General features: G+C 34.7%; 1 protein-coding gene across 7 annotated transcripts in view; it reads right to left on the bottom strand.

Annotated features, from left to right (window-relative positions):
* The window catches only part of enc (encore), a 77,281-nt gene that overhangs the window by 51,007 nt on the left and 9,838 nt on the right, over positions 1–16,436 (bottom strand). The window contains exon 1 of one of the 7 annotated variants that reach the window (XM_069039619.1): positions 9,862–10,005. The exons of 5 other annotated variants lie outside the window; for them this stretch is intronic. The gene's annotated coding sequence lies outside the window, so the exon portion shown is untranslated. Of the gene's footprint in view, positions 1–9,861; positions 10,006–16,436 lie in introns of those variants that run through there. One more of the 7 variants, XM_069039621.1, reaches the window with a different exon arrangement.

Below are 16,436 nucleotides of genomic sequence, written 5' to 3'. Positions count from 1 at the left end.
TCTTCAATTTTCTAACATCATTTATTCTGAAGATACAAGGCTAACTTGATTTTTTTTAATGGTACGGGAAGTCAAATTTAATATTTTTGAAAAGAGTAACTTTTTATGCCTTTTAAATTGCAATTTTTTTTTTTTTTGACAATTAGAAAAGGGTTTCATGGCAAATATTCTATACGACGGACCATCCTGTATTGTTCTGGTGCTTCTGTTATGGTTATATTCTTGTCAGTACTGCTGATGGGACTGTCAATAATGGTAGTTATATTGGAAGTAACTGCTAAAAATTCAAGTAGTTTAAAGCACTGTGTTGCAATTTGTGACAATTCACCAACTGTTTGAGCTGTAGCTGCAACACAGTACACTTTTTAATTTTTGTCCCATACCACTCTTTAAAATTATTAAACTGTCCTATATAGCGTTCTTTCAATTTTTCTGGTAACAATTCAGAATTTAGTCCTTCTGCCACTAGTCATACTGCTTCTGGTGTCACATTTAACTCACAATCTGAACTACACATTTTTTTCAGTCGATTAACACACCAAATTTTCATGCACTAACAGTGAAAATTTAGCCTAATAAACACAGCAAATAATTTGTTTGGAAATAAACAAATGAGCAGTCACCGTCGTCAAGGAATTGATTCCACAGCATATCAAATTCTACAATAAAATTAGTTTTGATTTTTTAAAAATGTAATATTTTGGTCAGCCGAAAAGTCTAATACAAATGTCGTACGGGAGGTATTTTCCGCCGCTCCAACTAATCAGGCCCTCGGCTGCGCCATCATGCCCGAAACGTAGTTGTCGTGCCGGAAAATTCACCTCCCGTAACTATTCGTGGAACTTGTATAGGTCGCAAAACGTAGCTTGATACTTGGGAAATGGATGCGCAGTGCAATTGTGGATAGTATCGCTGCGACTCTCGTGAAATTAGGAGGTTTTGTATTCAATGTTACTCGTACCAAACATGTAGGCAGAGACATATCCTGCTCTAATTATAACCTGGCACTCACATTACCTATAAAATAAATTTAGTCAAAAATGTAACTTCTTAACGTGGTCCTAACCTAACTTTTGTCATTGGTCTTCTAAAACATACTTCATAATGTTGTGAAAGATTCAAAGGCTACTTGATGAACTTTTCAATTCAACACTCGATACATCAATTTTACAATTATACATGTACAGTTAATTTCAAAATTATAGAGTACACCTAATTTTCCACAGTGTAAAATCCACTTACGTTTTTTGTCCATGATCAATGTCAATTTTGACAAACAAAATGCCTAATCTACCCGAAAACGCGAAAGTGCAAGTGAAAATTTACAATTTTTCAAATGTGGGGAATTTTGTGGTGGGTGGCAACAAAAGTCATTGTTTGGAAAATTCAAATGGCGTCATTCGACGACACGAATAAAAGCACAATAGTTTGCGGTGCAAGCAATTTTCACCAAAATGTGGACAGCAATTTACCATTGATTAGTCTAACTGGCCAGGACACGTTTAATATTTGTATATTCCACGAAAATAACAACTTAAATTAAAATTCGTTTTGTTTTGACGTTTATTTTGACATTTCATTTTCGTCATGCCAATATTGAAAAAGTAAACTGCACTAGTCTGTTTCGATACGCAAATTTCTATTATAGCACACAAAATGCGTGTCGTAATAGCTTTCATATAGACCCAAAGTAGAAAAAAACGATTTAAGCCACCGTTCAGGGAGAAAATCGGACCCCGAATTTATTTCTCAATCAATTAATAAAGTCACAGCAAAAAATTCCGGTCGATACGATAACTTCATTTTAACGACGCTCAGTAGACGAACCTCAAAGTGACTGCAATATTAATTAAAACTTTGAATAATTATTGACAATAGCACGACTTAATGCACGGTCTGCCTCCCTAATAATATTCCAACCCTGTCTAAAACATCTACTACAACACACACACAAAACCTCACCGTCGTTTTCAATCGAAATCCCCGCAGGTTCGCATTATCTCCTGCAAAAGCAACAATCTCGTTGGGGTTGTTGGGGTTCACTGACACCACCGCCGGTTTGTCTTGGTCCAGTGCAAGCACAGAAACTGCACTGTGAACTGGGTTAAACGTGGTGTGTATGTGGGTTATACGAGGAGAGGTGGTTGACCTATTGCCCGACCTAATTCTGATTCCTACCCCATTTCATCCCCACTCGTTGCCCGAACGGATGTTCCGCGAATTCTCCAACGGCACTTCGCAGAAACGGATGCGGGAGGTGCTTGCAACTACCTGGAAATTTCGACGCTAACGCTTGACGGTTATTGAAATTGGAATTGCAGAGTGAGCCTCGAGGATATGGATCGCGATTATTAATTACAATCGCCGCTGTGCAGATGAAATGTTGAAATAGTAAAGTGGTCGACGATTTTATTGGAACCGTGAAACGCGCAAAACAGAAACACATCAAGTTTTCAAAAGTAGGTAGGAGGAGAGTAGTTATTGTCGCGTCTGAGCTTGATTCGTCGATTCATAAATGCCAAATGTAACAAACAAACCAGGACGTGGAGTTCTGAAGTTTCATCTCATTCTAATCGTATTTTTAAAATTAAAAATATAGCACACCCTACCTAAGTGATGGTTATTTCTTGCTAAAAAATTCACTTCACTAATTCAATTTATGATTCATCAATGTTGTAATAATGATAAAAAGAGACCTTGTTAAATTGTGTGAACTTGTAACCACAGCAAAAATATAACTGATAAGCCTCGGGCGACGAATTCTTTGTCTTATCAGTCCTGTTAAAAAAAATATGACAAAATTGGAAATGAAGAAATGTGCAACCTATTTTTTTTTATCTATTTATTTGTGTAACTTCATAGGTGTTACATACTACAATAATATGTAAAATTTACTTCTTTCTTTTCAAATCATATGACAAATAAATGACTTTTTGAAAAGATTCTGTTATGTTTCCGAAGCAATTGAAATTAATATTCTTGTATTGATATCAATAAATGACGAAATCAGAAATTGGTTTTTAAAGTCAAGTTATATGACGTTCATTTGAATATGGCGATGTCATACGTTACCGCACAAGTTCAGTAAAATGCAAAATAAACTGAGAACAAAATTATTACACAGTGTAAGTATCTTTGAATTTCTTTCCGTTATGTCGTAAACGGCCTGGAAGCGATAACAGGTACTAGGATCTCCCAAAGGATTCTGAGGAAAGCTTGTTTCTCATTAAATTCTTCACTTTTGAGGCTTAGAAGAAAGCAACTCACAATCGGAGAGACTGTAGAGTTTCCGCGAAAATGTAGTGCGATTATGGGGCTTAACTGGTGTTTATCTACGAGTATTACCTACATATTAATATTCATAACTCTTCCCAACAGAAATTCATAAAACCAGACCCTTGTCATCAATTGACCGCAAACAAATTTAGGTCCACATTTATTGTAGAGCGTGATTAAACCGTTGTAAACTATCGGGTGTTCATTTAAATTTCCGATCAAAGTTGGCGTTGAAAAGCCGAATGTGAACGCATCAGCTTTTTAAATCTTACCTCAGTGTTTGCATTGTTTGTGCATATCAGCAAAGAACCAGCGGTTGTCTTTTACTCTCTTATACAGGGTCGCTAAAAAGTATGGATATATTATACAGCTAAATATTTTCAGAACGGTTTAGCAGACCTCGTTGAAATTTGGCATACAGTTAGAAGTATTTAAATTCTATCATCTGAGATTTTTTTCAATTTTCTAACATCATTTATTTTAAAGATACAAGGCTAACATATTTTTTTTTAAATGGCACGGGGGGTCAAATTTAATAGTGTATTTTTTTTGTGAATTCAGTGATGTAACACATGCATATAAGTTTATAAAAAATTATCGAATTAATAAAATTTGAAAAAAATGTAAAATTTAGTTAGCCTTGGAAATGTTTTCTTTAGCTGTCGCTAGTTCTTTGCCGTCTGTACTTTGACCAAAAAATAAATAAAAGTTAATAAGTGTAAAAATCAGACATTTAACTTAAACACGATATATGTATTTTAATTTAAAAAAAAAAAATTTCAACCCAAAATACATAATTTTTATGCTAAAAAGATTTTCAAAATGGTGGCGATGTGTGGTTCGAACATTTTCAAATACTTATTATGAACGAAAAACGCAATGACAGATTGTATATATGTTACGAGAATAGTGCGTAGGGGGGCAAATGTGCACATTTACCGGCAAACGTTCATAATGACCGGTTTCGATGGTAAATGTGCATAGCAATCTTTTTCAGTCGTCCTTTTCGTACATTCACCTTTCAAACATGGATTATGGACACATTTATCAGAGGCGGGTGGTGAATGTGGATATAAATTTACTACGACTGAAGCCAACGCCGAATAACCCATAGACAAATGAACACGCTAAACGAATGGCCGGTAAATGTGATTTCCCGGTGGTGGCAATGTGAGGTTAGGTCTAGGTTGAAACGACAACAGTGCAATTGGTGGGTGTTTTAGTTCTAATAACAATGAGGGACAAATTTAACGTGCAGCTGAGTGCAATAATAAGTGCTAAGAAACAAAATTATGGTTATTATAACACTAAGGAAAAGCAATAAAACTAAAAAAATATAATCAAGGGCAAGCAACTTTGAAAGTCAAAGTTACTAGTTACCTTTAATACAAACAATTGGATTTTCATAGATTGCTTAGATGCACATTTATATGAAATTGATTGTATTAACATCTTGGTAACACTAAATAGTGGAATAACAATTTCCCAGAAGTACTAGGGCATTGTACACATTTACCGGTCAAAATGCACATAAGATAATTTACGCACATTGGTCGGTTCTGCTGGTCAACGTACACATAAGCCAGTGGATGTGCACATCGACCCTTTTTGAACTCTTACCGTAACATATACACCTTTCGAACTAATACACCTTCTTCCTTCTTTTAATTTTTAAATACCAAAACACAATATATGCTTTGTAAAATGTAGTTTGGGTTGCATTTTTACCTGGTCAGGCTCGTCATCTTACATTAATAACCCTGTATTAATTAAAATTTCAATCCGATCAAAATTAATGGAATATACCTAGCCCAAATAGTAACTTCAAAATTAATCTATTAATCAGTAAAATTTTTGTATACTGGGTGCCCCAAAATTCGAGGAACAACTCAATGGGGCTATGTCATTTCATGTTATAAAATAATGAGAAAAATAATTTTAAAAAATTCTATACCTCTTAGATTTGAAGATATGGAGGTTCAAAAGGTGCAGCTTTGATCTCATTTATTTTAAACATTAAAAAAGATTTTGACTATTTATCTTTTACTAGCCAGTGGCATAATAATTCTGAACGATTGTGATCAGGTTTGCAATTATTTTCTTTATTATTTCCAGCATTTCCAAATAGTAATTTTATGTCCGTTTTACCTCAAATAACGTACGGCAACATGGCTCTGATTTTTCTCTCTCATTTCCATAGAATGTTTTTAAATGTTTCTACAAAAAAGAAGTTTTAATTTTTTTCACGTTTTTACCTGATACAAGTATTTTAATGACTACTTAATAACGTACTGCTAAATTGTTTCGCGAATTTTGGGGCACCCAGTATATGTATTTATTAATTCTATACTAGGGCCAACCAACAGATATAGTAATAAAAAAAGGGGGTGTGGCCTAGTTGCGTAGAACGATCTACGCCGAAGCCTGTTTCACAATGAAGCAGGTTCTTTGCCATTTGTCATTCTTATGTCTTGAAAAAAAACTATTTTGTAATACAAATCGAAAAATGCCAAGGAAAACAAACGAACATAAACATGTGGTCAAACTCCCGAAGCGAGGTTAAAACGAATGAGATGCCGGATGCCGTCAAGTAATTTTTGTGTACATCAGGCTTTCGAAAATCTGCGCACGTTTTGAATAAGCCAATTGGAAGCTGCTATTTAAAATACGCGGGCACTAGGGGGCGGTTTTATTACTATATCTGTTGGTTGGCCCAAGTATAGATATATTTTCCAATACTTCTTTGACACTGTCTCTCATAACGAAACCTAAATCTATCAATCAAAACTACAGGCGTTAACTCTCATGTTGTCTAATGATAAAAACAGTTTAGATAAAACAAATAGGTAGGTAAGTGGTAACACTTAATTAATCAAAATGACAACCAGAGTATCTTTAAAAAAATTTGCCAGTAAATATGTTACTACACGATATTCTTTTCATAACACCTGTTTGTTTGCTTTCTGCCTATGTTTTAATACACTCATAATTCATTTAACATTGTTTCTGCAAGCCACTTCCACAACATCTAACATTTAGCAGCAAAATAAAGACTTTGTTATAACATGTTAAAAGCTTTGTGACACTCATAATGGAGGCACCGAGTTCATATCTCTACCGGGGTTCAAGGATGTTGTCCATGAACTTCAACTGTTATGGTATTGATTTGAAAATGTAGGTAACAAAACTATTTATCAGTTTCGTTAAAGAAAAACTTGACCTCACAATCCAGATCTAGTTTTCTAATGACAGGAGATAGACTCAATAAGTGGACAAATATTACTGAAAACATGAGATAATACATTCAATGTAAAGGATTTATTTCTAGAACAATAGAATTTATCACGCAAAAATTGTAATCTGATTACTAACACGGCATCACATCAATCCTCAATTAACGAGACCAAAATAGCACAGCGGGGGAAAATTTGTTCTTGTAGGTGTACGACCACTATAAATTTGACAGAGATTCTTCGATAGAAGGTTTTCAGGGGTGAGATAAGAACAAGGCAACATTCAGGAAATGACAAATTTGGCTTGAAAAAAAATTGTTATTTGTTGAAAAATGCATTTTAACGTTCTTTGTACACGTAGTAGGCTAAATACTTGTATGGAAATGTGAAAAGACTTCATGAATTATGCATTTTAAGTATGACTTTACCAGCTGCAAAATTTTAAAAATAAGCTGAAAAGCGTCAACAAAGAAAATTATTTTTCCAGAAGTAATAAAAAGTGACTGGAAATGTTTGGAAAGAATGATGAAACATGATACAATATGTATACAAAGGAGGAAATAAAATAAAATAAATGGAAAAAATAATTCAGAAATATACGCTGCGCCGCCCGTCCAGATTTACCTATGCCGGACCGGTGCAGAGTTTCGTTTTGGGATTATCAACCATAATTTTATAACACCCCGTTGGTTAGGGACCTGTGCGGAGTTTCATGCCGCCCAATTTATCAGAGTCGTTTACGTTTTCTCGCAGCGTCATTTAATCTCTTAGTGGAACTTCTTAATAGCTTCCGTGAAACATCCAAGAACTGAAAATCTATAATCGATAACGCCTACCTTACGGGCTCATACAATGTATTCGTGAATTTATCACGAAATCAATTTTATCTATTACGAACATAAATAAAAACTATGGTTAACATAAACTGTTCTTGTGATTCTTGTCACTCCGATAATTTCAACGACAATCAACATAAATAAAAAAGTTCCACTAACGACAACATAATTATTGTTCACCTTAAATGAAAAAAATATGATTTAAAAAAACACGTTTCATCATGATTAGACAAATCAATAACAATGGGATATAATAAAGAAAGTGGAAAAGAATTGAAAGGAATTGCAAATTAATTAAAGCTACTATTCAAAATTACCACATCAATGCTCAAATGGATTAATATGTGGAGGATCACCCGATTCCACTCCTTACCACAATATTTAAAATCTGTCAAAAATTTCTGCTTAGATCAACAAACCAATGTTTGTTATACAACGGTAAGGTGAAATTCCAAAGTGTAATACGAGATTCCAAGAAATAGAAGTTATTTGTTCTTTATTTGCGATAAAAATTTTCAGTTGTAAAACCTCATCAGGAAAACTTGAAATTTATCTATTTTTTAGGACTGGGTTATTTTTGAAAATGTATTCGAATTATTACTAGAATATTCATTCGAATATTTGCACTATTCGACTAGTAAATAATTATACTAGTGTCCCTAAATAAAAAGAGAAGGCCATAGCTCCCTTATTTATCGGAGGAATGTAATTATCTATACACCAAATTAAATGGTTGTGAATATGCTACAATAAAACCACGTATAGCATCAAGAGCTTCAAGACTAAACTGTCAAAAAAAAATTTTCAAATTCGAACACATACATTTTGTTGGTAATTCTGATAAAAAAGATATTCTGAAAGCAATAATGCATCACAAGTATACACTTACATACCAAAAATACAAAAAAAAAGTAAAAAAAAGGATACTACCATCGTCTATGCTCAAACTCAAAATATTTTGACAGACAAAATATTTTTGAAGCCCTTGAATCCATACGTGATTGTATTGGGCCATTTTGTAGCCTATTCACAACCATTTAATTTGGTATAAAGATAATTAAAATCCTCCAATAAATAAAGGAGCTATGGACTCGTCTTCTTTTTTTTGGGACACTGTATAATAATCCGAATAATTTAAATGTTTGAATAACTTAGATGACCGTAATTTTTAAATAATATTTAAAAAAGAAAAATTATACATTTTACATGTCGTAGCGGAATGCTATGAAATAAGTGTTCAATGCATGGCCGGCGACAATTTGTGGTTTCAAAAGCTACTTTATAGTAAATCATACCTCATTAATAAAACGACTGTGCATCGCAAGTATACATATGCGTATGAGTCAATCTAAGACAAATTTTACGTACATTTATATGTATACAGTGTGTGACACTTAACATAAAGGGCCAAATTTCCATATTTAGCTTCGCGTTGGAAATATGGAAAAAAGTTATCATAAGTTATCCAATTTGGACCCCCTGTACCGAGTTTCAATTGACTTAACACTTCATTGGGTAGTATGCATAAGAATAAGCATTCGCTTTTACTATATATTTGTCTTTTTCTATCTAATGGAGTCCATGTATTTCTATCTCTCACTAATGCAAGTAAAAGCATATGCTAATGGTTTATGCATATGACCCATTGTCTGAGAATCAGTTTGTGTTCATTCCAGTTTTTGTTAAATAAAGAATAAATTATTTGTTATATTTTTCTAATTTGTTGACAAATTCTTTCGTTTTCTAAAGTACTTTATTGAGAAATGAAAATAAAAATTACAATTTATTTCAAAAAATCAAAATGCGAGGTTTGCACTGAAACTCAGTACATAGGGTCAAAATTTGATTCAACAACAACAGCTTTTCTTGATAACTTCTTTCGATATCTCCAAGGCGAAGCAAAATATCTAGAATTAGCAGTATTTGGGAGATCGCAGTTAACTATATTTACAAGTTACAACTGTGCTGATTACCGCAAAAGATGCATCGCATGAAGTTCTAGGCGGATCTAAAAGATTCAAATTTCTACTTCTGCAAATAACGAAAATATTACGCTGTCTTCATCGTAAGTGTGACAAACTATACCCACTTATTGAATATTTGATTATGTATTCTAGCTCTACTTTTAACGTTTAAACAAGAAAGTCTGCATAACACAGACACTGAATTGAAGAAATCACCTCTTTTCCATTACGGCACCAAAAACAGTAACAACTTTAAAATAATTAAATTCAAAACAACTTCTCCACTGCTAACTAATGCTTAATAACGTTTTGTTGATTTGTTGATTCACTAAACTATCAAAATTTGTGGAGCGGGTTGCAACCTAATTTGTGGTTTATATTTAATATTTTCAATACCAAACAAAAAAAAACATCAACTTTCACTCTCTACTTCTGATCAAATATTTCCAAGATCGATTGCAACAAAATAACTAATAAAAGAGCATGTGTAGATGTCAAGAGATAATTTGAGTTCTAAAATTATGGTCAAATTAAAAGTGAACATTTACTCACTTTTATAAAACGACGGCGACGCGACGTAGCTGGCACTCTTTGCAGGTTCCATTTGTAGTTATGTGCAAAACTCATATCTGAATACTTTTCAAAAGCTGTCGATTTTTTGAAAATCAATATTACAAACGTTCGGTATAAAACAGTTGCGAAACGGAGTTTCTAACGTAGTCACTCTGATATCGTGATAACGTCCGAGATATTATGACGTCACCACGTAGAGATAACTAACAAAATTTTGATTTGTACTCAAGATTACTTCGACACACATCAACAGTCTTAAATTAATTGAAAACAGGAAATCAGATACTGATTTAACGATTTCGCTATCTGGATTGATTATTTTTACAAGTTGATTATGTTTGCATATAGACCCAATACGCGAATACGGTTAATACCCTAAAAAAATGCTCAATAGCCGACGCATCTAAACTAGGCCAAAATGAAATATGGAATTTTTCCTTTTTTGATTTTTTTTATAAATACCCTTTAAAATTTGTAATGAAATGTGTTACAAATATATTAATCTACACATTAAATGTAATGTTTCAAGTACTTGTAACATTTTCAATTTATCTTGTGTTTAAGAATACGTGGGAGGATTGGGGCAATTATTTTGCTTTCCAAGAAAAATTGTGGAATTCCCTATTCACTTTTGCCTAGTTTATTTTCAACTGCCGTGCGATCGAAAATAAAAAAAATCGAGATAGCCATGACTAATACACTTCAGTTGGCAGCACGTAAAAATTTAATTCAAATGTCATTCATTACAATGGTAATCGTCATTATTAATTATTGACTGTGTATTAAAATTTGCTATTACAATATGTTCGCTTTAGAGCAACAAATTTTCATTGTCCAGTGTTTCTTCAGCAATGAAGACAGGCTTGGTCCTATTCGACACCTCGAGTTTTTGAGAAATTTCAACAAAAGTTTCCGGACTTTCAAGGCACTTAACCAACAACTTGCCCAGAAAGTCTACAAATGCGTAAACATGTTTTTGGAAACAGGTAATGTTCTGCGCAAAAAAGGCAGTAGACGATCGACAAAAAGATCAGCTGAAAATATTGAAGAAGGTGAACAAAGAATTAGTGCAGAGATTAACCCAAGAAACTAACCTATCATTTGGTACAGTTCAGCTTATTCTTAAAAAAGATTTGCACTTTCTTCTCTATCGTGTGTCTGTTGTGCATGAAATTATCTCTTGACAATAAGAGCCCCCACAACCGACAACAACCTCTCTGGGTAATATTGATTGATCGATGATCGGTGAATCTTGGATCGATTTATAAACGAGCGGCGTGCGCGTGCTCCGTGCTCACCGTTGACGTTAAATAAAGGTGCGGGAGTTTTAAATCTCATTGTTTCATTGCACTAGCTGAGGAAATTCTTTTATGTATAACCGACAGGTCACAAAATTCTTTATGAAAATCAAGATTTTCAACATTCTCAAAATCACTAACCTAACTTTTAAGACTGACATCAGATAATTGAAATCTTAACGAATTGCCAACTGAAATTTTTGGTCAGCGCCTACTCTAAATTTTTTTTTTCGATCTCACGATAGTATTGAAAGTATTAAAACAATAAAGCGAGGTTATATTTTAAGTGAATAGCTCCATCAATGTGTTGTTTGTTGCTTTACTAGATAGTGCAATATAAAGTGCAATATGTCCTTTAAAGAACAGTTTAATCAACAGCTTAATAATATGATAAGTGGCACTAATGAAAAAAAAAAAGACAGACACAATTTAATGTCAAGAGGAAAGTACGTACAAACTTTAAATGAGGTAAAATTAGCGACATGTTGAAACCCGAAAAGAAGCCGTTAACAACAAAACAATACAAACGTTTGAAAAGATACGATATTATTACCATCGGAAATAATAAAAAAATTAATAGATCGGAAAAATGCTGGTTCAGAAGATAATGTTATAAACTACCATATAGCATCTGACGAATTGTTCGACATTATCCATGCAGCTCATTTGTCTACAGGGCACAAACGTCATATAGGTATAGAATAGTATATTCTGTAACGAGGTTAGAATGAAAATTTGATCTACGAGTGGAAGATTCCGAACGCGAGCGTTAGCGACTCAAATTGGTGATGCAATCCGGATTTACCGGATAGTATGAAATAAAATTTAAATACAATCAGTTTCTTAATTTGTTTAACGTAACTGATCTGTAGGTATGGTTTTGCAAATTCGAAAAAAATATGCCCACATAACCAGAGAAGTAATAGATTTGTATTTAAAATTATGTGAACCTTGTCAATTGTAGAAAAAATCAATAAGAAAAAGTGGTCAAGCCTATCATTTCTAATCACATGTATTCAAAATGCCGAGTGGATCTTATCGATACGCAGTCGGAGCCTGATGGAGAATACAAATTCATAATGAGTTATCAAGATCATTTGACTACATATTGTGTCTTACGACCTCTTAAAACCAAAACCGCCGTCGAAACTGCTAATGACATCATTGCCATTTTTTCTTTGTTCGGTGCTCCATTTATCCTACAATCAAATAATGGGAGAGAATTTTCGAATTCTGTAATCAATAACTTGAAGAGTAAATGGCCAGAATTAAAAATTGTACACGGCAAACCACATCATTCTCAGTCAGGGTTCGGTAGAGAGGTGAATCAAGACGTGACGGATGCATTAATTTGCTGAATGTCCAATGAAAATTCAAAAAAAAAATGGGCAGATGGGCTTAGATTTGTCCAAGCAAAGAAAAATAGAAGCTACCACTGTGGTATTAAGCAATCTCCTTATGAAGCCATGTTTGGATTACCCCAAAGAATTGGTCTTAAGGACAGTGATCTCCCACAAGAAATACTTGAAACTTTAAGTACCGAAGAATTGAAAAACGTAATTAAACACGTTCAAATTGGGGGGAATCAAAATAGAATATACAACATGGAAGTTGATATGGAACTTCTAGGTACTGAGAATCTAGATAATGAAACCATGAGAGTTGAAGAATCTGTAGAAATCGTTGTGGATGAGAGCACCTCTACCAAAGATCTTTTTCTTTTGAAGAACTTTGTTGCAGTACCTACCACCTGAAACCAATAATGATCAGCAAACATGCGTTGTTTGTGATCAGCAAGTAGTTAATTCTTTACAGTGTGAGAGTGGCAAAGGAAGTCTGCATGTAGGTTCTAGTTACTTGAAAAAAAATTCTTCTACAACAAGAACAATTTGTTTACTGTGTCGAAGAAAATTAGATATTAATAAAAATCGTGTAAAAAGAAGTCTACAGATTCAAGCAGAATCAATGCGGGTTGCCTCAAATAAGAAAATTAAAACAGCCAATATAGGCGACAATGTCCTAGTGCGAATTCCTGACGTTGGCAGAGGAAGAGCAGCTCCCAGAAATGTAATGGCAGTGGTAACAAATGTAACTGAAGGATTCTACAAGCCAGGAACCAAAAACGACACCTTACCTAAATTATATGCCCGAAACGGATTTCAAATTTTAGAATCATCATGTTGAACGAAATTAAAACTGATTCTAAAATATCAATCTGGGCTGCATCAAGTCAAACTAATGGATCCTCGCAAGGATTTATGTTTTATGGTTGTAACAAGAACTGCCGCACAAAAGCGTGTTCATGCCTGAAAAAAAGTACTTTGTAATTCGAAATGCCACCACAGCAGTTCTTGTAGCAATAAATAATTTTCAAGGTATCTTTTTTGTAGACCTATATACTTCATTTTTTCAAAATTTATTCTTAAAACATTTTGTAATGTTCTTTCATTACGATAAAGTTTCGTTAGTTAAAAGCTTGTTTGACACGATACTAAATTTTTGAGAAAATTTACTAGTAAATGAGAGAGGACCAATGAACGATCAGGATCATAGTCTGTCTTTGTCAGATCCTGATCGTTCATTGGTCCTCTCTCATTTACTGACAAAGACAGACTATGATCCTGATCGTTCATTGGTCCTCTCTCATTTACTGACATTTACAGGATCTGACAAAGACAGACTATGATCCTGATCGTTCATTGGTCCTGTCGAGGGTCTCTCTCATTTTCTAACAAATTTACTACGAAATTTAGCATCGTGTCAAACTGTCAAGCAAGCTTAACAGTCTATTGGTTTTTTTCCTTCCATGTTTGCAATCTGTACAACTAGTAACTGTGTAGTGACATTGCTTAGAACCAGTTTTGGACAACTTGTGATGCGCAATACTAGTTGAAACTAGATGCGGTTATTGAACATTTTATATGTTCATTACTAGTTTTCGGTTATTAACCGTATTCGCGTATTGGGTCTAACACATACACTGATTGACGAAGGAAGCTATTTCTACGGGTGCCAAAAAATTCAAACGGTCCAACATAATCGATAAAAGACAAGACAATGGTCACTTTTTATTTATTAATCGGTTCGTTAAAAATAGAAAAAGAATATTTTTAAATAGAAGTTCGACATTGATTTCTCGATTGATATCTTATTTATCTCATTAACTAAATTGAATTCCTAAAATTTGTTCGGGAAAAATAACATCGACAATTGTATTTTCAGTTCAACTATCCTTGCAAAATAAGAATGCGAAATAATGCAAGGTCCCACATGACCAAATATTGTAGAAATTGTGTAAAAACTAATTAAGGGCCATTTCGTATCCTAAACCTGAATGTTATAAACTTGATGAGAATGCACTTACAGTTTTGACTTACAATAAAAAAACAAACAAACATGTTAAAAGATTTGAGCCTGTGTGGAAAAGTAATTTCTTGTTTATTGATAGGATAGGTACTAGTGGCCTCAGATTGGATTCCTGGGGAACACCAAAAGCAAAAGGAGGCGTGCAAATAATTAACCATTAATTTACTTAATGTCAATAATAAAAGGCACCCTATAACAGGTAGTCGCAGAAACCAAAACAAAATATATACATATGTAAAGGGTGTTTTTTAAAATCTGGCGTCGAAGTTGGCGTTGGAGAGTCGATTGAGAGCGCACCACCCGTGTAAAAACGTAAGATTTAAACAGCTGATCCGTAATCCGTAACCCGTGTGTGCATTCACAATCGCCTCTTTAACGCCATCTTCGACGCCAAATTTAAAAAAAAACACCCGTTATGTAACTTGAAAGGAAAATAAGGTTGTTTATTCAAAGACTTTTCTTGTCAAACTAATATCTTGCTTCGTTCGAAAGAATATTCTTGTAACGTTATATGTAAATTCAAAGGAAAAACTGTACAACAAAAGAGGAAAACCACCTGCGACAACAATATGGGGAAAAACCTAAATAGTGCTTGACACCCCCGACGTTTGAGTTTTATTTGCTGTCGATCTAACCACAAACGTCAAAAATGACATTTCAACAAAGTTCACTGTGATCCATTCGACTTCCAGAACCATCAATATTCAATTTGTGCACAGCCCTCAAGACTGACTTGGCAAAAAACAGGTTCTCCTTTTTTCGCTCTCGCCCCCCGGCAATAACGTCCGGGGCATTCAACATGTTATTGTGGGGTTTGTTGTGTCGCATGTCGAAATCGACCGGCGACGTTGGCTCGTGCCATGACCCCTTTACACGTGTAGGGCTGCATGCACGAGACCGACCGGCAGGCAAAAAGGGGGTTGCATCCGGTTTGAGATAGGTCAGTCAACTCTGGAGTACCTGACTACCTGCCGTTGCCTGGTAACCGCTCCAGGCAGCATGCGTCACATTCAACAACGGGATCCCGGTGCATCGAAAGTCCGAGAAGGGACTGACGACCACCCCCGAAACAAAAACGGGACGCAATAGGGGGAGGTTTCGTGCTATCCTCCCCGACGATCCGAATTCTGGGAAAACGAGAGGGCACGCGAAATTCGCCGCTTCCACGAAACGCTCGGGCCGGGCCTCCGAGGATAAGAAGGATAATCGCAGTCATTATAAAACCGCCGTTTCGTCGGTCCTTGGAAATTTATCGTTAAGGCGAATTCACGTCTGTGAACTCGGCTTAATTGGTAGACGGAGACGTACTCCCGCAGAAGACTAAACCGCCCCTCTTTAAATCCCTACTTTTCCGAACATCTGCTCGCCGCCCCCATTCAATATTCGTGACACTTGCGAAGTGGTACAGTTTATTAGGGGCGATAGTGCAATAATAAACTTTGCTGAGTTTTTTTCCCCACGAAAATTTATGGGCGCAATAAAAAAGGTTCTAGTTATCCGAGCTCATATTTTAGTATTTTGGTGACGGTCAAGGGTTTTTCTTGGCCTGATAAAAAATAAGTGAGAACATTTAACCGGTTACCGATTTTATTATTACTGTAGAAAAATGATATATGCGCGCACAGTCGATGCCCTGAAAGAGATAATAAAAGGTAATAAACAAATATGGCGTTCAAAAAAGAAACAAAGTCGGTAAATATGAAAATCAATATAAGGTTTAGCGAGTAGAGGGAATTGAAACTTTGATACATGTCTCCTCGCATTTTGCTTCAATCAATTTTACATTTAGAGGAACACGTATGAAAGCTTGTTATCTCGTAAAATTCTCCACTAGGCAATATATTATAAAGGGTGTTTTTTAAAATTTGGCGCCGAAGTAGGCGTTGGAGA

This window comes from Tenebrio molitor, chromosome 2, assembly GCF_963966145.1.
Source record: "Tenebrio molitor chromosome 2, icTenMoli1.1, whole genome shotgun sequence".
Taxonomy (NCBI): Eukaryota; Metazoa; Arthropoda; class Insecta; order Coleoptera; family Tenebrionidae; genus Tenebrio; species Tenebrio molitor.
Note: the sequence above shows the minus strand (reverse complement) of the source record. Positions and strands in the feature narration are given on the sequence as shown.